The 22660-nt window shown below is 37.0% G+C and overlaps 1 protein-coding gene across 9 annotated transcripts in view; it reads left to right on the top strand.

Annotated features, from left to right (window-relative positions):
- The first annotated feature begins 823 nt into the window (after nt 1–823).
- Nucleotides 824–22660, top strand: part of LOC137238498 (uncharacterized protein DDB_G0287625) — a 172416-nt gene continuing 150579 nt past the window's right edge. Inside the window, exons 1-2 of one of the 9 annotated variants that reach the window (XM_067763567.1) lie at nt 824–1146; nt 17257–17416. The gene's annotated coding sequence lies outside the window, so the exon portion shown is untranslated. Of the gene's footprint in view, nt 1147–5409; nt 5998–17256; nt 17417–18337; nt 18482–22660 lie in introns of those variants that run through there. The other 8 variants (XM_067763564.1, XM_067763561.1, XM_067763565.1 and 5 more) reach the window with 8 other exon arrangements.

The raw sequence follows: 22660 nt of genomic DNA, 5'->3' as shown, positions 1-22660 counted from the left end.
TCGTACTACGAGAAAGCTAATCACAAAGAAATTTTTCTGGTCTTCCATGAATAAAGATGTGATAGATTGGACTAGGTCTTTTTTAACTATCTGCATTGTTAATATATACCTACGTACTATGTGCTTTTTTGATTGCAACAACAAATTGCCTCCGCTGGTGGTCCCGTTTGGTGCGTCGTGCCTTCATGCGTCTGCGATTAGCCCTGACTCCAAATATCATACTTTCCAACAAGGCTTACCAATATGCTACCCCATTTTTAATGACTAACGTCAAAAATCCGGCCTGAGGCAATCCTAGCCCCTACTTTAATGCATAAAATGTACTCCGGAAAGAGTTACATAAGAAGTAAATTATGAGCTATTTATGAGCGTAATACGAGTCTGATCGGACTCAAATGAGTGATGAAGCTGAAGCTGAAATAATTTTTTTTTATTAAAAAACATTTCAGCTTCACTACCACTATAATACCTGAGTGAGGCTGATATTTTTGGCATTACCAGTCAACTGAGTGCATTCATGCACCACCCCCATCTCTGTAATTTTCATAAAAGAAACCGTATCTAAACATTTTTCTCTGCCAAATTCAATTTTAACAATCGTTTACCTATTTTACCCGGAATCGTTAATAGTGCACTTGTGCAATATACAGCCGAACGCCTAGCGTGTTGCTTTGCCTGGGTAGGCTTTTTGTCGTTTTCTGCGCTTTGACGCGATAAAATGTTCTATTTAAATACGCCTGACAGCTACTTTTTGCGGAATAAATATAAGACATTCGTAACATCTCCAATACGTACCTATGTTTGTATGCATGTATGTATATCGACCATAATAGAAAGGAGAATCTGTATTTAATCGGTCCTATTATTATTGGCGTTCGAAGTGACTGACGACCTCTCGGAAAAAATGTATTTTTATATGAAAACAGTAGAATTATTGTAATAGATTAGTAATACAACACATATTCGACAAAAGGACTGTGTTGAAACAAACTACTGGACGAAGTAAGAAAATAGTGTTTGTGAGAAATATTGTAACACCATTGGAGTATAGGCCGAGCACAGCCGACGTGCCACAGCTATTCAAGATCCTTTTCGTTCAATTATTGCTATTGTCTGTCACAGGAATAGATGCTAGGTCTGCGGCAGGTGAGTCATGCTTTTCATCATAAATATAATACACTACCTACTTATGTACATATTTCTATTACGTAGTTGTAAGTTTATGCCTGTACTAATGCAGATACAATTTATATCTAATGAATAGTCAAGGCAAGCGAAGTTTAGATAAATCGTTTATTTCACGGCATACATATATTTGGCATACCTCTGTATATTCACGAATACACATCCATACATATGTATGCATGGTCATGTAGCCATATCCATGCATGTACATACATTTTCAGGCATAACATATATGCGCGCTAACAACCCACATATAAAACAATTCATTAATCCACATAAACATGAAAAATTCATTATATATTTTATTTTGTAATAGACAAAAAATATTACAAAATAAATTAATTGTAGCTCTCATAAAAAACGACAAATATGTCAAATGCCAAACGTAAACAAAAATCAGCTGTTGGAACAACAGCTGCATCTCTCTTTCCGACCGTAGAATCAGCTGTTAAAACACAACTTCTCTCTCGCTTTAGCATTGCATTGAAGCGATAACAGTGGTTTGTAATGTATGATATCTGTTATCTGTGAAATAAATAAAAATTTTCACATATGTGGAAGGATTTTATATACCTAGCTACCGAAAACTACATACATGCATATATACCACAAATCACTGTGTGTGTGATTTGTGCATATATACCGCGAACCTATTCCTTAAAAAGAAAAAACAAATGAAAATCTTACTTAAATTTTGTGCTATTAAATGCTACTAGCGTGATTTTCACCCAGTATTTTTTGTAAAAATCAAATGCTCTATGTGAAAAGGAAATGGTAATTATTTGATTTAACGAAAGTGTGATTCCATTAATTTTCTCTGTGAAATTGGTATAAGCAGATAGATACCACACATAGCAACTCAAGATATTTTATTATTTTCTTCTTGTAAGCCAAACTTCAAATCATTTTCCTTTTTTATTATTAATTTTCTTGATAAAATTTCTTCCGAAATGCGTGCTGCTACCATAAATTTAGGCCTGCAAAATTTTATTGAAAGAAATCCTTCCACGAAATTTTGTAAAAAAATGAATAATAGAAAAGAAAATATATATGTAGATACATACACGTATATATATATATATATTCAAATAAATAAATTTCACATTGGGATTACAGACTGCAAATAAAAAACTTATTGACCGATTTCTTATGATCTGTATAACGCTCTATATCATTTAAAATTATCAAAGAAAATCTAAAAAAAAAAAGAAATTAATCTAAAAAAATAGACCGTGACAATGCGCCGCCACCGAGGCTCGAATCTCCACACTTTGGGGTTTTCCAAACAGAAATGGCAGCGGCGCGTTATCAAGCTCAGCCATAACAACGCACTTAACTTAATCACAGTGTCACAATGAATTTTCTCACGTTCATAAGGTTTGATTCAGAAGCGAACATCGATCCAATCGCGCAAGATGTTCTGTTTGCAAATATTAAGAAGAACTTCAAACTTAGCAGTTGAAACTTATTTGGGCTACCCCATTTAAAAAAAAAAAATGCCCTCACTGTTATAAACATTCTATGAGAGGCAATAAAATCTGTAACAGAAGAACGCCGCAGGCTGGTGTTTTATCACATATTTTGTTGACGCTGGTTATAAACCAATTGTTTAGGCGGTTCGACGGACGACCAGTCACACTTATGGCATATGCACATTAGGTTTCAGTAATCATAAGCGGCAAATGCCTGACAACAATCAGCTCTCTGATGGATCAGGCCCTTCGGGATGTTCATGTCTGGAGTCGGGTTAACCGCTGACGCGTAAAAAGCCGATCTAGTGTTATTTAATTAAAAATAAATATAAGGCGCGATAACCTCCGAAGAGATTTTAGGCCGAGCTTCTCTTCCGATTTGCGTCGTGCTCCTTTTTAATTTTATGCCGACTCCAAACGGCATCTGCGAGGCAGATGAGTTTTCACTGAGAGCTTTCCACGGCAGAAATACATTCGGAGTGCTTGCCAAACACTGCCGAGTGGCGAACCCGCTTAGAAAAATTTTCTTCTAATTAAAACACCTTATTTCTAAAATGTTGATGTTGCTTTGCACGGGGTGTGAACCCATGGCATTCAGTGTGGTAGGCGGAGCACGCTACCATCACACAACGGCGGCTGTGGTATTATTACCTAATTACAAAACTGAGTCTGAAAAAATAGTCTTTTTTACAAAGGGTTAAAATGCTTCAACGAAATACCTGCAAATATTAAGAATTGTGATAATAACTTATTTAAGAAAAGATTATATGCTCACGCGAAATCAATGAATATAAAATAAATATTAGGATTCGAATTAATTTGTGTTACATGTTTCAAATTCAAATACATGTTTCAAATTCAAATTCATGTTTCAAATTCAGATACTAATTTAAGTTCAATTTCGTACATAGTACATATTGTTAATTAATGCTATAATGCTTTTAGGTGTTGATCTAGGCTCTAAGAGTCGTAATAAATAAATAAATATAAATATAAAATATATTATTTACTAGGAAATAAAATATCCCTAATTGGAATAAGTTGAAGCTTGTAGGGGTAACCCTAAAAGAAAAATATAGCAAACAGTGTCTAGGAGTTATACTAGATAGCAAGTTGTCGTGGAAACTCCATTTAGAAGAGGGAGCGAAGAAAGCCTCCGCGGCAGTGTATGCATGCAAGACTAGGATGCACGTGGGGCCTATAACCCAAACTCTCATTGGGTATTTACGGCAATTCTCAAACCCACACATTAATATGGGGTCCTTGTTTGGTGGATAACCATACAAAAAAGTACGTATACTAAAAAACTTGGGGTATGCAGATTATCAATGATAAGCATAGCGGAAACCATAAAACCTACCACGACAACAGCATTGCATGCCATTCTACACATCCCGCCTGCAGACCTAATGGCCAAAGATATCGCGTTAGAAACTGCAACGAGGCTTCAGGCCTCGGGGCAGCTTTAGTGGAGGCCTTATGGCCATATCAGTAAAGCGCCATCTAATAATATCGCACAAACGGTCGCACAAAGTTATATTGGGGTCACAATTGAGCCAGGGTACAGAATGGCTGAACATACGTGTATACGGATGGTTCGAAATTAATGCAAGGGGTCGGGTCTGCTGTTTACTGTTTCGATCCGGAAATAAGTAGATCCTACAGGCTGCCAGATTACTGCCGATTCTTTTAGGCGGAAATTATAGCCGTGAAGAAAGCAGCAGAAATTCTGAAGGAAGCGTGCTTAAGCTGCAGTCGCGTCAATAAACATGTATATTGATATTCAAGCGGCGATTAAAGCAACAACCTCACACAGCACTTAAATGTCGCTACAAAAAGTTTGTGGAATGAAAGCGACAAAAGAAGATTTTAGGCCGAGCTTATCCTCCAATTTCCGTCTTTATCCTTTTCAATTTGACGGGACGGAACCTATGTACATGTTTTACGCCGACAACGAACGGCATCAGCAAGTTTTTACTGAGAAGCTTTTTATAGCAGAAATACAACAGAGTGTTTGCCAAATCACTGCCTTCGGACGCGTCCGCCCAAACAAACTTTTTTCTAATTAAAAAAAAAAACCGTTTTATAAATTTTTGATGTTGCTTTGTCCGGGACTTGAACCCAGGATCTTCGGTGTGGTAGGCTGAGCACGTTAAGACCGCAGGCCGCCGTACAAATGCTTTTACTCCAGGATAATTGGCAAATATGTCTCTGTAATATTTCAAATAAACTGTCGATTAATGGTAAACTGAGATGGAAAGTTATGTCAAAAAGCTGTAGCTAACTTCAAGTAACTTCCTAAAATTTGACTATTGACACTCTTCTGCTTAGAAGCATTCATATATCTTTTGGGTGGTGTGAGAAAAGTAAGCAATATAATAAATATGATGGGATAACACCAACTGGTAGTGAATTCGCCTTGGTGAAAACCTAATTCGATTTCCAATTTTTGTTCTGCGTGATATTTGGATTTGACCTTTGCATACATATTTTACATTATCGGAACGCATACTTATTTCGGTTAGGGCAAAAAACGGCGGTTGCTTGCGTGCGCTAAAAAACCCAGTGTGGTTTTATTAGGTTGGCTCTCTCTCTCCATGCCATCGACATAAAAGATTATTGCCCTATACAAAATTTATTCATACTCTTTGTGTAATTGCCCACTGTAGCATCAGTGAATCCCAACAATCAAGTTTACTACACAGCTGAATCAATTGCTGCCTAGCTGGTTTCGTCGTCGGTTTTTGTACATACATATGTACTCTGTTCCATTCTGTATTCTATCATAAATGGCTGTTATTTTCACAAACTCTCGTGGCCAGAGGAAAGTGGTAGTCTGGCCTGTAAAATTGTGCATAACATATAAGTTTTCGCATGGAAAGTAATTAATCCATTTGCAAGGTATTGAAGATATTTTCTTCAAATATTACCAAATTATAACGTAGCCAATCGACTGCTGCTAAGTTTCAAATGTCATCGGTGCAATTTTCGGAATTTAATAGTTAAATGCACCTACCGAGTGCAGAGATATGGTATATACATATGTATGCATGTTCATAGATATGTATTACACGATTAGGAATTGCAATTTGCCTATCTGTGAAAAGTGAAGTTAAATGAATGAATAAAAAAATGTTGCATACTGCTTTCGAAAGGCAAGACATTAAGTTATAAAAAAGTATGGCCTGTAAAAGCTGACCGAGTTTTTGTGCATAGTGAGTATGTATGTAGATCCATATTTGGGTCTATATAAATTGTGTTAGTGCAAATTCGTCTGTACACATATGTATGTGCCTGTGTAGATCGATTTACACATTTACTATGTATTTGACAAGTACATGTAAGTATGTATGTATGTAGATATATAAAGGAAACTGCAATTCTATACATTAATGTTCATATGTAAAAATTTACTATTTTGAATTAGATATGTACCTACCAACGCACCTCTGTTTAAGCCATTTGTACTTACATACATGCGTATGCAGTAGTGATGGGCGATACAGCGATTTTGAACTACCAGTGAAAATAGTGATGGCGATTTTTGAATCGCGGCTATTTTTTACAGCTACATATAACGATCGCTTTAATTTATTTTTAACAAGCGAATATATTCAGAGTATATGAACTAAAATTGCAATAAAAAGAAAAAAATGTGTACCCTTTATTGTACACTGGTGTAATGCGAAATTCTAATTTTCTGGAATATTTCAGCTCCGACACATCAGCAGTTTTTCATATAAATGAGTTTAACACAAGCTTATGCATTATGAGTAGATTGCAGGTATTTTTATGGAGAACGGTAGAATGAGCGACACTGGCGCCATCTGATATTGAAAAGTAGCCATCTCCCAAATTTTGTTCCAAGCAAAACATAAGAAAAAGAATTTGACATTTGCTTTGGCTAAGGATGTTGGCACACGTTGCAAGTGCAATTTTTTTCCCACTGGTTGGTAAATTTTCTAACATTTTTCGCAATTAAAATCTGCAATACCTATAACAAATGATTACCACACAAAATATGTTAGCAAGTATTTTTGTTGTATAGGGAGAATGTTTACAACAGTGCTTCGCGAAATTTTGTATATGAATGGGCAAGGCGTAATAAACTTCAATTGCCAAGTCTGAAGTTCCTTCATATTTACAAACGCAACATCTTGGTTGATTGTGGCGATGTTATTGGAATGCATAAGCTTGTGTTAAACGCATCTATATGAAAAATGTCATTGTGTCACCGTCTTTATGGGCTCGTAAAGTTGACATATTTCACTTCTTTTTTTACTACAATTTGTGTCATCTTTCTCGGTATTAAAACGGATTTTTAATAAATTAATACAATCCAATTTTCGCAGCCAAGCAGATCATACTAGCTAAAAGTAAACACATTCGAGTGCTGACAGAGGTGATTTCCATTCTTCATGAAGAAATATCGCCGTAGTCGCTGTTGGCGAAATGCTGCCAGAGGCGATTGTCATTAAAAAGAATTTCATGCTTAAGGAAAATCACCAATCACTGATAAATTTGGATAGGAATAGCTCACTCCTCGTGTTCCAATGACACATGAATCAGATACGGATAGAGATTTAACATGCAAATGCAACAACAATGTGAACCGTATGGATCCGTATCTGGTACATGTCTCATTGGAACACTAGGACTATTAGCAATTTTTCATTCGCGGCGATGCATTCACCGATAGTGAAATATCGTTCATCACTAGTATGCAGGGATGCAAAGGGAATATGAACCGGATCGCCTATTATTTTGCCTTTTAGGTAAAAGTCTAGAACAGGGGTCGACTGCTAATACGCTTCCGAAAATATTGACAGAGGTGTCAGAAAAACGGGTATTGACCTCGACAACAATAATCCGTAGGCGGAAAAGAAGAATTTTATCTCTGTCAGGAGATATTTGCAGTTGAAGTTGGCATTTTTCATGTAGTTTTTGTCATGTTGACGTGCACTGAAAAAAATTTTGTCAACAAAGGGATTTTGCACGGATTTAATTTTGATCCCACCACGGCCAGGGTACCGGCGCTTATAAAAATATAACTTCACTTTTTCGGCAGCTCTATTTTCCAGTATTTACTTGTATTAAAATTTTATTAAATTTTTATTACTTAATTTTCTTACAAAATTCCCCAAAAATTTAGTTTTCTTTAAAATTTTTTCTATATTCTTTTGGGGAACACAAAGTTACGTTTTTAGCTAAACAATTCTAGTATCGGCTCATGATTCAATCACAAGAGGTTTGCTCGACAGACACATTTTTTGACAATTGCAGCCATTTTGCTCCCAAGTCGAATTGACATCCGTTAACTGTGTTGTTTCTTTGCGAATTTTCGAAAAATATTAGTAGTAGAAATAGGAAGCAATCAGTTTACAAATACCCGATAAGACCTTTTTTTTTAATTTTATGATGAATTTATTAACTATGCACGATCTATTAGTGTGTCTGAACATAGGTTATATGAAAAGTACGGACACTGTTTAGGTCACAGACCTAAATATATCTACCCCCCCTCGTAACATATTTCGCTGCCACCCACACATGTTTGCAGTCACTAGCACACGGGCATGTGTGAGTGGTATTACGTATGTGTATTTTACATTTACCGCTGTGCGCCCGCGGTATAGCAACTTTGTTGCCGGGAAACCAACGAAGGTGCTGTATCGCGGGTTCATAGGTTTTGTTGCAAAGAGGCTCGTCCTCTTTCAATCCAGCAGCCAGCGAAGCTACACGGTGTCATCTCACGTTCACGTAAGTGCGAATTTTCAAAATATATTTAATATCTAAATTGATATTAGAGAAAAATTGTAAGTTTACAAACGGCGATGGTTACTAGGACATGTTTCTGAATTTCACTTCTTCATCAGCTAGCTTTTCGGGAGCTGAGCGTTGAACTCGAGTCTCCAACATTCATATCAGTGCAAGCCTTTTAGCTGCTACGCCATATGCATGTTCCGTTGTTCGCTGTACAATTGGTCTCTAAGAGTTGCCTTTTTTGTTTATATTCCTTTTGATCACCATGTAGGCACATACACTCTGTATGTAGTTTATTCCTAATGGTGTGGATATGATTTTTAGGCGTGCTTTTGAAAGCTTAGTAACATTTGTTCGGATTTTTACAGTATTTGTTTTTAATACTTCCGCTGTTACTATTATATCAATATGATCATATGTATTTAATTAGCGAGCTTTGCTCATATTGCTTTATACAATGGTTTTTGTAATTGATATTAGAGAAAAATTGTAAGTTTACAAACGGCGATGGTTACTAGGACATGTTTCTGAATTTCACTTCTTCATCAGCTAGCTTTTCGGGAGCTGAGCGTTGAACTCGAGTCTCCAACATTCATATCAGTGCAAGCCTTTTAGCTGCTACGCCATATGAATGTTCCGTTGTTCGCTGTACAATTGGTCTCTAAGAGTTGCCTTTTTTGTTTATATTCCTTTTGATTACCATGTAGGCACATACACTCTGTATGTAGTTTATTCCTAATGGTGTGGATATGATTTTTAGGCGTGCTTTTGAAAGCTTAGTAACATTTGTTCGGATTTTTACAGTATTTGTTTTTAATACTTCCGCTGTTACTATTATATCAATATGATCATATGTATTTAATTAGCGAGCTTTGCTCATATTGCTTTATACAATGGTTTTTGTAATTGATATTAGAGAAAAATTGTAAGTTTCCAAACGGCGATGGTTACTAGGACATGTTTCTGAATTTCACTTCTTCATCAGCTAGCTTTTCGGGAGCTGAGCGTTGAACTCGAGTCTCCAACATTCATATCAGTGCAAGCCTTTTAGCTGCTACGCCATATGAATGTTCCGTTGTTCGCTGTACAATTGGTCTCTAAGAGTTGCCTTTTTTGTTTATATTCCTTTTGATCACCATGTAGGCACATACACTCTGTATGTAGTTTATTCCTAATGGTGTGGATATGATTTTTAGGCGTGCTTTTGAAAGCTTAGTAACATTTGTTCGGATTTTTACAGTACTTGTTTTTAATACTTCCGCTGTTACTATTATATCAATATGATCATATGTATTTAATTAGCGAGCTTTGCTCATATTGCTTTATACAATGGTTTTTGTAATTGATATTAGAGAAAAATTGTAAGTTTACAAACGGCGATGGTTACTAGGACATGTTTCTGAATTTCACTTCTTCATCAGCTAGCTTTTCGGGAGCTGAGCGTTGAACTCGAGTCTCCAACATTCATATCAGTGCAAGCCTTTTAGCTGCTACGCCATATGAATGTTCCGTTGTTCGCTGTACAATTGGTCTCTAAGAGTTGCCTTTTTTGTTTATATTCCTTTTGGAATTCAGAAACATGTCCTAGTAACCATCGCCGTTTGTAAACTTACAATTTTTCTCTAATATCAATTACAAAAACCGTTGTATAAAGCAATATGAGCAAAGCTCGCTAATTAAATACATATGATCATATTGATATAATAGTAACAGCGGAAGTATTAAAAACAAATACTGTAAAAATCCGAACAAATGTTACTAAGCTTTCAAAAGCACGCCTAAAAATCATATCCACACCATTAGGAATAAACTACATACAGAGTGTATGTGCCTACATGGTGATCAAAAGGAATATAGACAAAAAAGGCAACTCTTAGAGACCAATTGTACAGCGAACAACGGAACATTCATATGGCGTAGCAGCTAAAAGGCTTGCACTGATATGAATGTTGGAGACTCGAGTTCAACGCTCAGCTCCCGAAAAGCTAGCTGATGAAGAAGTGAAATTCAGAAACATGTCCTAGTAACCATCGCCGTTTGTAAACTTACAATTTTTCTCTAATATCAATTACAAAAACCATTGTATAAAGCAATATGAGCAAAGCTCGCTAATTAAATACATATGATCATATTGATATAATAGTAACAGCGGAAGTATTAAAAACAAATACTGTAAAAATCCGAACAAATGTTACTAAGCTTTCAAAAGCACGCCTAAAAATCATATCCACACCATTAGGAATAAACTACATACAGAGTGTATGTGCCTACATGGTGATCAAAAGGAATATAAACAAAAAAGGCAACTCTTAGAGACCAATTGTACAGCGAACAACGGAACATTCATATGGCGTAGCAGCTAAAAGGCTTGCACTGATATGAATGTTGGAGACTCGAGTTCAACGCTCAGCTCCCGAAAAGCTAGCTGATGAAGAAGTGAAATTCAGAAACATGTCCTAGTAACCATCGCCGTTTGTAAACTTACAATTTTTCTCTAATATCAATTACAAAAACCATTGTATAAAGCAATATGAGCAAAGCTCGCTAATTAAATACATATGATCATATTGATATAATAGTAACAGCGGAAGTATTAAAAACAAATACTGTAAAAATCCGAACAAATGTTACTAAGCTTTCAAAAGCACGCCTAAAAATCATATCCACACCATTAGGAATAAACTACATACAGAGTGTATGTGCCTACATGGTGATCAAAAGGAATATAAACAAAAAACGCAACTCTTAGAGACCAATTGTACAGCGGACAACGGAACATTCATATGGCGTAGCAGCTAAAAGGCTTGCACTGATATGAATGTTGGAGACTCGAGTTCAACGCTCAGCTCCCGAAAAGCTAGCTGATGAAGAAGTGAAATTCAGAAACATGTCCTAGTAACCATCGCCGTTTGTAAACTTACAATTTTTCTCTAATATCAATTACAAAAACCATTGTATAAAGCAATATGAGCAAAGCTCGCTAATTAAATACATATGATCATGTTTAATATCTAAATTTTTCACAACACTTGTTAAAATCATTTCTTAACACTTGGTGTATTTCCATACAGTTAATAAAACAAACCATTTGTAATTCCTCTTTATTAACACGAAACCTTTTTGGTGTTTTTATTTTCCTCCCTTTTTTCTCGCCTTAACCAATCTTTAACAAATACGTGGGTGCGCGCCGTTGACACCACGCATTTGTACTTACACCAAGGAATCGTGCACTTTCGTAAACCTATGCACATTCGAAAACTATACCAATTCAAAATTCATCGTTCAACGTCAAAACTTCGACTATCACATCGATTCACCTAAAAATGTTATTAGTAAATAATGGTGCCATAACGAAATGTACATAACTTATTCAGGTAAAAGTCTAGAACAGGAGTCTACTGCTAAAACGCGTCCAAAAATATCGAGAGAGGTGACCTCGACAACAATAATCCTAAGGCGGGAAAGAAAAATTATATCTCTGTCCGGAGATATTTGGAGTTGAAGTTGGCAATTTTCATGTGGTTGCTGTAATGTTTTTGTGCACTGAAAAAGATTTTGTGTACAAAGGGATTCTGCACGCATTTAATTTTGATCCCACCTCATTGGTGGACCGGCCAGGGTATAAGCTCGGCTGAAGGCCGCCACCGCAACCCGGGGCCATTTTTTGGTTTTTCGTCAATATCTTTTGAACGAGCTAAAATTTTTATTTCCGCCTTCGAATTATTGTTATCGAGGTCAATATGCGTTTTTGCCACTTCTCTCGATATTTTTGGGCGCGTATTAAAAGTCGACCTTCTGTTCTATTAATTCCGTATGTTCGGAACATTCGTCTCCATTTAAGAATTTGGAGAATCGGTTTATATTTGGAATATTATGCATATTCGGACCTCGTGAGGTAGTATCAAATGAACGTATTCCGAATATTCTAAATTAACAGTTTATCCGGAACGCTTCCAAGAATACTTAACGGAAACGAGCTTCCCGAAATTTCAGAATAAAAAGGTGAGTGAATACTCCCCGTGTAGCAGGACCGCACACAAACTTAACTCTTCTGCCAAAGTCAAGGTAGGAATATAAAGTTCTAAGACAATAAGCCATTTTCTTTTATTTTTGTTTTTGTGAGTTCATTGCGGCTGCTGAGTAGCGTATCACACCATGTCGGCTGCCTGTTCAAAATCGTGCTATCTCAAAATATTTTTCAAAAATTTTCGAATTCAGGATTTGTCACGAAACCGCCCTATATTAGAGTTAGATTTGAGGACGCTTTATCTCAGAATGCTTTCCATTAACTCCCTCTTATTGCAAAATGCATTGAACTTATGCTCATATAGGGAGTTTTTGAAAAAAATTTTGAGATAGTGCATTTTTGAATAAAATTCTAACGTACGGCATTCTTCAAACAATTTCTGAGAGAAAGACCAAACCAACATAACTTTATCAATTCACGAAATATTTAGTAGAAAAATGAATTATTTACCCAAAAACTTTTGGCATTTACAAATTTATTATCGCTACTAATATACTACCAAAGATACTTGTCTATTACAATTTCACTAAAGGGGATTGAATTATTCCCAGTTTTCCTTACTTCGGAAAAGCAAGCCGTCCAGATTTTTCAATTTGGGAGTGTCAAAGATCTGTCATCATTGAAGAACAAACCTCTAGTAATTGAATCATGGTATCGGCTTAAATACTTACAAATATAGTAAAAAATAGTCCGATCGTAGTAGAACTCAAAGGCAGTTCTGTCATCATGACCATGATGAAATGAATATTCAGGTGCTCTCATCGCGTTGACGTTTTCCCTTATTCTGACAAGTTCGGCATGCATATTTTAGAGGGTTGTCTATCATAGACAACTGCCTTTGAGTTCTACTACGATCGGAGTAGATTTTACTATACTTTTAGAAATATTATAACTATATAAGCTGGTACTAGAATTGTTTAGCCAAAAAGATTAACGTAACTTTGTGTTCCCCAAAAGAATATAGGCAAAATTTTGCAGAAAACAAATTTTTCGGGAATTTCGTACAAAAATTGAAGCAACCAAAATTTAGTGCTTTTGTAATACAAGAAAATACTGGAAAATAGAGCTACCGAAAAAGTGAGTTCGTTGGCAAAAAAAAAATTTACATAGTTTCATAGTAAATTAGAAAAAGCTTTAACTATTATTTAAAATTTTCACTGGATAGTGTGTATAATCTTACTTACTTAGTTAATTGGCGCTTAGCCGTTTAAACGGCGCGCCAGTCATTCCTTCTCTCTGCCAACCTGCGCCAATTGGTCACACCAAAGGAGTTTAAATCGTTTTCCACGTGGTCCTTCCAACGGAGTGGCGGTCGTCCTCTACCTCTGCTTCCATAGGCGGGTTCCGATAGAAACACTTTCTTGGCCGGAGCGTCATCTTTCATTCGCATAACATGGCCTAGCCAGCGCAGCCGCTGCGTTTTAATTCGCGTGACTATGTTGATGTCTGCATATAGCTCGTACAGCTCATCGTTAAATCTTATTCAGTACTCGCCATCGTCAACACGTAGAGGTCAATAGATCTTTTGAAGAACTTTTCTCTCGAACACTCCCAGAGCCGCTTCATCTGCTGTTGTCATGGTCCATGCTTCTGCCCCATATAGCAGGACGGGTACGATAAGTGACTTGTAGAGTATGATTTTCGTTTGCCGAGAGAGGACTTTACTTTTCAATTGCCTACCTAGTCCAAAGTAGCATTTATTGGCAGAGTGATTCTTCGCTGTATTTCGGAACTGATGTTGTTGCTAGTGTTGATGCTGGTTCCCAAATAATCGAAGTCATTTACTATTTCGAAATTATGGCTGCCAACAGTAGCGTGGTTTCCAAGGCGCATATGCGCTGACTCTTTGCCTCATTCGCCATCAAACCCATCTTTACCGCTTCTTTTTCCAGTTTGGAGTAAGCAGAACTAACGGCGCGGGTGTTTAGGCCGATGATATCAATGTCATCAGCATACGCCAGTGATTGCACGCTTTTATATAATATTATTCCAGAGCGGTTAAGTTCTGCAGCTAGTATAATTTTCTCCAGCATCAAATTAAAGAAATCGCACGATAGGAGGTCACCCTGTCTGAAACCTCGTTTAGTTTCGAACGGCTCGGAGAGGTCCTTCCCAATTCTTACTGAGCTGAAGGTGTTGCTCAACGTCATTTTCCACAGTCGTGAAGGCGGCTTTAAAATCGACGAAGAGGTGATGTGTGTCGATTCTTTTTTCGCGGGTTTTTCCAAGATTTGGCGCATTGTGAAAATCTGGTCGATGGTAGATTTACCAGGTCTGAAGCCGCACTGATAAGGTCCAATCAGTAGATTCACGGTGGGCTTCAATCTTTCGCACAATACACTTGACAGAACCTTATATGCGATATTAAGAAGGCTGATTCTGCGATAGTTGGTGCAGTTTGCAGTATCCCCCTTCTTGTGGAGTGGGCAAAGAACACTTAGATTCCAATCGTCGGGCATGCACTCGTCCGCCCATATTTTGCGAAGAAGCTGATGCATGCGCCCCACCAACTCCTCGCCGCCGTATTTGAATAGGTCCGCAGGCATTCCATCAGCGGGTTCGGCCTTGTTGTTTTTCAATCTGGTTATTGGTATTCTGACTTCGTCATAATCGGGTGGGGGACATTTATTCCATCGTCATCTCTGTGCGGTGAATCGTTGTCTCCATTTAGGAGAGCAGAGAAGTGTTCCCTCCATAATCTAAGTACTCTCTGGACATCAGTTACAAGGTCGCCGTTTTCGTTCTTACAGGAGTTTGCCCCGGTCTTAAAACCTTCCGTCTGTCGCCGAATTTTTTGGTAAAATTTTCGGGCGTTATTCCTGGTGGCTAGCAGCTCAAGCTCCTCGCACTCATGCCTTTCTGCCTCTGCTTTTTTATTCCTGAAAAGGCGTCTCGCTTCCCTTTTTAACTCGCGGTAGCGTTCACACACTCCTCTTTTTGCGTTCGCTTTTAACGTAGCCCTGTAGCAGCGCCTTTTCTTTCGGTTGCAGCGCGGCATTCTTCATCGTATCAGTTGTTTTTTCGTGGCCGCCGGTAACCAATTTTTTCCTCGGCGGCAGTACGAAGTGCTTTGGAGGTATGCTCCCACTGCTCCTGTATTCCTTCAGGCTGAGTTATGCTCTCAGAGAGCAGGTGTGAGAGTCGAGTTGCGAAATCATTGGCAGTCTGTTGCGATTGCAGCCTTTCGACGTCTAGCTTTCCTTGGTTTTAGCCGCGCATAGGCGGGTGCGTTACTTGGCTGCGACGAGATAATGGTCCGAGTGGATGTTAGGTCCTCGGATCGTGTGCCCATCTAAAACACTGGATGCATGCCATGCCGTCCGTCTATCACAACGTGATCGATCTGATTTCGATGTGTATAATCTATTTAGGTATATAAATGAATGTGTGTGCGTTAGTACGTTCAAAGCTGGAAAATAGCTATAGCGATTTTAATAATTTTTTCGTTATTATCGATCTGATTCAGGGATAATTACGGCGAAATTTTTTTTTTTAAAAACCACAATTGAAAAATATTTTAACTATTACTCAAAAACGGTTTAATCAATTTCAATAATTATTGTTTTCCTTTATTCAATCAGACTAAGTGTTCATTTATAGAGAAAAAAAAATTTAAAAGCCTCAATTTATAAATATTTTAGCTAATAGAACTAATTTGGCTGTATTTATACCTGGTACGTATATGCAACATTTTTCTGCAAGTTGTAATCTATACATATATATGTATTTAAATGGATTTGCATGCGTTAGTATGTTCAAAGCTTAAAAACGGCTAAACCGATTTTAATAATTTTTTCTCTGTTATTCTCGATCTGATTCAGGGATCATTTACGGTAAAAAATTTTTTTTTTAAAAACCACAATTGAAAAATATTTTAGCTAATACTCAAAAACGGTTTGACCGATTTCAATAATTTGTTCTTTCCTTTATCAAAGAGGATAAATATAATAAGAGACGTCACTCGTTACTTTGCATCATGATGTTATAATAAAGGTGATGTCAACAACATAACCTCACTTTTTGGGCAGCTCTAAATGCCAGTATTTACGTGAATTTCAAAAGTAATAAATTTGGATTGCTTAATTTTTCGTACAAATTCTTCAAATAAATTAGTTTTCTGCAAAATTTTGTCTATATTTTGTTAGGAAAGACAAAGTTACGTTAATCTTTTTGGCTAAACAATTCTAGTAACGGCTTATATAGTTGTAATATTTCTAAACGTATAGTAAAATCTACTACGATCGTAGTAGAACTGAAAGACAGTTCTGTATGATAGACAACCCTCTAAATTATGCATGCCGAACTTGTCAGAATAAGGGAAGACGTCAACGGGGTGAGAACACCTGAATATTCATTTCATCATGCTTTGCATAATGTTTTGGGTTAGGGTAGTCGCAGGTTTTTGTTTTTTTTTTTTGTTTTTATACATTTTCGTGGGGTATTTGTGTTTATTTTTCCGACTGTATTTAATTAATTAATTAATTCTCTTTAAATATTGACCAAAAATTCGCCACACTTTCGTTAGCTCCCATATAATTTTGAATTTACTTCAATGGAACTCTCACCATAAAAAATTGCTCAGTCAATAAAATGTACCAAAACAATAACATTTCACCCAGCATATAATTTATGCCAGGCATTAAAAAGAAAAGTGTTGGCAAACACATTGCCGTTAATTGTTGATAAAATAACCAACTAATCAAAAAAACTCTTGTTTCATAATAATATTAATAACGGCTAGATATTTCGATCTGTTATCAAGCACTATGTAAATATATGAAAATAAAAATTGCTTCTCGCCAAGCATAGCTTATAGCGAGCACTCTGCCGTGAGCCTAACACTTTCAAAACTGATACAAGGAAATTCTATGCATTACTTCTGGTTTGGCACATTGATATTTAAATCTTTCTCACTCAGCTCAATGAGTTCAAGGAATTCCAGGACTATTGTGGTGTTTAGCCACGCAAGGTAATTGAAAACTAAGTATCTTGGCACAAGAAATATTTTAACTCGAAGACAGAAGGAAGCAAATGCAAAGGAGATTTGATTTCAGAAGAAATGTTTTGTATAAAATTATTCCCGTAGGTGCTAGCAGAACCCCTGAGACCTGGGATCAAAACTCACACTTACTGAATCTAGGCTCTGATATGAAGTTTCAACGTTAAGGGAAAAAGAAAGCATCTATAAAAATAGCACTAACAAAATTGCCTAGTTTCATTTATGATTTACTGAGTTTTCCACATACATAGTTCGGCAACACCAGAACGCAAATTTTGAAACATTTCTTACTAAAACCTAACTGCACTATACATTTTATTTTATTGCAATCAAACATAATGCTAGAACCAAGAGCTTTGTGACCAAAACTTGACAACGTTTGGTTGGTGAAAGACATAGACTTATCCTATATCAAAATATAGTACCATTTTTGGTTGCATCCACATATATTCGTTTGTTCAGCTTGAATTAAAGGAAAGCCTTCAATATGTTCAGTAAAATTTTATATGGAAACATCCTAAAATTTTGTATTTTATACTAATAAAATAAAACAAAAATTTGGTCCTTTTTTTCGATGAATTTTGGTCTCAAATGAAAACATGGTGTGGGAACCGTGTTCGCTTTACCGAAAATGTCTCACTTGTAGATACGAGGTTAACGAATAAACGGGACGATGTGTATATGCATATTATGCATGATAAGTTTCTACATAGGTATATTGTAATTTATTCTGTGAAAGTACATAATGTAAACAAATATGTATAGCAAGAGGCAACACTTTTTTGCTATTATCTTTACTTATTTGCGCTTACAATTCTTTATTTTTCAGTTCTGCCTTTTTCTAAAAAACAGCTGTTGTGTGGTTATTTCGATGTAACCGCCTGCTTTTGTGGGTAAAAAATTATCCGGCTACTTTAGCGGGTAGAATACCAAAAGGGTGTAAAAGTTACTACATGATTGCGTTACCGTGGTGAAGAATGTTGTTACCACACTAGAATCGGGGCGTTAATAATTATTTGTACACTTTTTATGCAGGTAATGTGTTCAGAATTTTAACTTTTACTCTCTAAAACTCCAATCAGTGTATTTCTGTGCATAAATTGTGTTAAAGTTTTTGGTGTGCTGAAAGTGACCTTCTAGAATTTTGTTACGCTCCGCTGCTTTCCACCGAAGTTTGCGCCTGCAACATCTTTACTTTTCGATAATATTTGGTGCACACAAGGCTACGCGTCATAGCCGCGTACATGATATTTCATATAGCAATAATTTCTCTACGCCTCAAGATCTGCACACGAAGCTACTTTCGAGCGTCGCTACAAAAAGCAAACAATTATTGAAAAAAATAAAAAAAATAATTTCTTCAGCTATATCCGTCCCCAAAACCAAAAGAAAATAGGTACTAAACGTTGTTTGCATTCCCGTGCCTTTGTAAATTATGAAAGGCAAGTTTAAACCCCCGCGGACTAGAGAAAAGGGTGATTTCTAGTTTCCAACACTTTTTAGCCTTTTAAACGCTTCAACAATGTCTAACCAAGCTGTTGTGGTGTTTAATACTCTTTTTCGCTTTGGTAATATACCTTTCACGCACTTTTATTAACTAAAGTAACATTTTTGACCTTTTTTTTTGGATTATTAGTTTCTTGGTTAAAGCTTAAGCTTATAAAACACCAGGTTATCCCTCCATTGGTGTTAATCCATAACACCATGTTATATATTCAAATTTTAATGTCTTTAAATTGTTGTACAGTTGCTCCACCAACACACAGGTAATACACTAAGGCCAGAACCATGTGCCTAGGTTTCTGCGTAATTAAGGTTATTATATATTTAGATTTAATGGTTTACTCCAAGTATGATAAATTTTAAGTTTTTCAACTATTTTTAATAATTTTTTGTCATTTCGATTCCCTGACTTTCCGCCATTTTGTTCTCAACCGCATGAATAGCGTCCTTTTATTGCACGCGGTTGAGTTGTGGGGACATAGTACAGGTTTACAAGTATGATATGTATGAGAAGGAAACAATTCCTTTCTCTTTCTAACCCACTGCCGTTTGACACTTCGGTCAGTGTCAAACTATTGTGGAACTCAGTGGAACCTGCGTTTGACACTGAACGAAGTGTCAAAATTACCAGGGTTGCTGTTGTGGAAAGCGACGCAGGGAAACAATAAAAGGAGCGGAATATCAGATATGGGTCGCCGTGATGGTAAATTTTTTTGAACGAATTTAGTATGAACATGTAGTGCCCTATTTAGGTCCTACAGAAAATTATACAAAAGTCTTGAATTGGGGTATCTGAGGACGCGTAGTTATTCCAGTATTAAGAATACAAACACGGGTGCTAAGCTTTTCTACCCGTTCAAAAGTTCTCCGCGAAAAACAGTTTGAAACCGAGGTCGACTGCAATAGCGCGTCCAAAAATGTGGAAAGAGAAATGAAAAGACGCGTTTTGTCCTTTAATCAATACTCTAAAGGCGAGAAAGTATTCGAATTATTGGAAGCGAGGCAAAAACGCGTCTCCTAATACCTCCCGCGACGGTTTTGGTCGTGTTTTAGCAATCGTCCCCGGTAATAAAGTATCACAAATTGTTAATTAAAATTGTCAAAAACATATGGATGTTAAAGAGAGATTTAATTAAGTGTTCGTTTAAAAGTAAATAAGGATATTTCTTTGAAATTTTACAATAAATTTTACGCAGTTTTCGTTAGCAGATACTGCACTTTTCTTGGGCCTAAGAAGTAAAACAGTGCCAAATAGCATCCACAAAAGAAACGAACAAGAACAAGCGATTTATCAGGTGAGCGTGGCTGTGTATGTGCGTGCTGCTACATATCCTACTTGTAGACTTTTACAATGTTGTGAGGAAACGAACTTTACGCGACGACGTTACAACACGAAGTGCATTTTTGACCTAATTACACAAATTTCCATACAAAAAAAATGTAAACAAACATCTTGTTCTTCCTTTTTTTCAAGCGTACCAGCGTTTCAGCGACCAACATTGCTGTACGCTTAAGCGCCAAATACACGACACGAACATTTCCGCGAACATTCCGCAATCTTGTTCGCAGCTTTGGCCATACACCATACGAACTTTTGGCCGAACATTAGTTCTCTTTCAGACAGCGATGAATACGGACAACAATTGTGCTCAGCAATATTGCTCGCTGTGGCAATTAAGCGTAAAAAAAAGAGAGAAGATTTATACATTTCAATAAATTCACTCAGAAATTTTTTATTGTCCATTTTACTTTTCCGCGCACTTCTGTTCCGTTCAGAAATTACTACGATTATGAGCTATTTCGCCATACACGCACGAATAGTTCGCGCAAATGTGCGCCAAATTTTTGGCGAACATTTGCGCGAACTGGCAAACACCACCATACACGACAGAAAAGGTCGCAGAAACATGACATAACGGGAATGTTCGCGGAAATGTTCGTGTCGTGTATTTGGCGCTTTAGCTACACGAAAATTGCATGCTTTGTCGCTTTCATGCTGCTGACGCCTGGTATGCAGCTCTCCATTCAAATACATGTGTTCGGCATCAAAGCATACAAATTTCGCCTGCAGCGTCTATGACGCGTAGACTCGTGTGCACCTTGCCTAATAGTCATGAGAGTCCAGCCAAAGATTATCGAAAATAAAGCAGCGGAGCGTAACAAAATTCTAGTAGGTCACTTTCACCACACCAAAAACTTTAACACAATTTTTAACATAATTTATGCAGAGAAATACACTGATTGGAGTTTTAGAGAGTAAAAGCTAAAATTCTGAACACATTACCTGCATAAAAAGTGTACAAATAATTATTAAATAAGAAATACAGACAGTGGTAGTTAACAAATTCTGCTGTGGTAAGTGGTGAATGTGACCTACTAGAAGTTTTGGGAAGCTTGCTTCACACGATTTTTCGTCCCTGCAACATCTTTATTTTCGATAATTTTGGTCCAGCGAATTAAAACGCAGCGGCTGCGCTGGCTAGGCCTTTTTATGCGAATGAAAGTTGACGCTCCGGCCAAGAAAGTGTTTCAACTTAGATATAAAACAAGTTTAAAAGGGTCGTAGACTAGAATAAAATGCTATAACTTAGCAAAAAATAGTTTTGAATCAATGACATTTCACTTATCAAGTTTTACTGTGAGAGGAAATGGGGAGACATTCTTCTTTTAAACGTGCGGTGCCACGTGTTATGTAGAAAAGTAATTTATCTGAAATGAAATGTAAAATTGAAGCTCGCGCTGAGTATATAATGTTCGGTTACAGCCGAACTTAGATACCCTTGCTCGTTTTGTCTGTGCATATTCCCATGAGTGGCGGAGAAAAGGAACGTCCACCCGTGCAGAGATCCGCAATACCCGGGTAAGGTCTTCATACAACCTAGTGCCAGGAGGGCTCCGGTCGCGAATGGGCTATTTAGGCTCCGCCAGGGATCCTCGGCACGGAAACGCATACGCCTTGATCCAGCCCCCGAGAAAGAAATGAAACAGAAAGAAAGAAAAAGTAATAGAAAGAGAGAAAGATATCCCATAAACTATGATCAAGAATAATTTCCGTATAACCAGGAAATTAATGAGTCAGGCACACAGCCCTGATTCGTGATCTTAGCTGGACACCATCCTGACATCGCACAGCCTCAATACTGTAGTGTCCATTACTACCCTCTTGGAGCATTCAGTTGGGGATTTGGGCCAACCGTTGTGCGTCAAACAATAGCTGACACGGAGAATGGCTATCGCGAATGGCTATATAATTCATTGTGAATGATAACTAAGTGTGATATCTTCTGCATAGATGTCAACATCCTGTCCATTGTGAATGATAACTAAGTGTGATATCTTATCTGTCAAATGCCTGACAGGATATTCAAAATGGCTACTTTTTAGCGTTTTGACAGCGTGTTCAATATGGCGGCGCCTATCTTCAGAGGGTGATAGAAAGAGATACAGAATGAGACAGCGATAGTCAAATACAAATCAGGTGATCCAATCACTTTGGAATTTTGACATCTATGCAGAAGATATCACACTTAGTTATCATTCACAATGATCCTGTCAGGCAGTTGACAGATAAGATATCACACTTAGTCATCATTCACAATGATATAATGGAAAAAAGGTTTGTTTTTTCTCATTTGAGCAAATGATTTTTTAAGCAATCGAACTGCTGTTTACTATTGTGAACGTTTTTTTCAAACATTCGCCACATGTATA

This window comes from Eurosta solidaginis, chromosome 1, assembly GCF_040869045.1.
Source record: "Eurosta solidaginis isolate ZX-2024a chromosome 1, ASM4086904v1, whole genome shotgun sequence".
NCBI classification, from domain to species: domain Eukaryota; kingdom Metazoa; phylum Arthropoda; class Insecta; order Diptera; family Tephritidae; genus Eurosta; species Eurosta solidaginis.
This window is presented reverse-complemented; position numbering and strand designations above follow the sequence as displayed.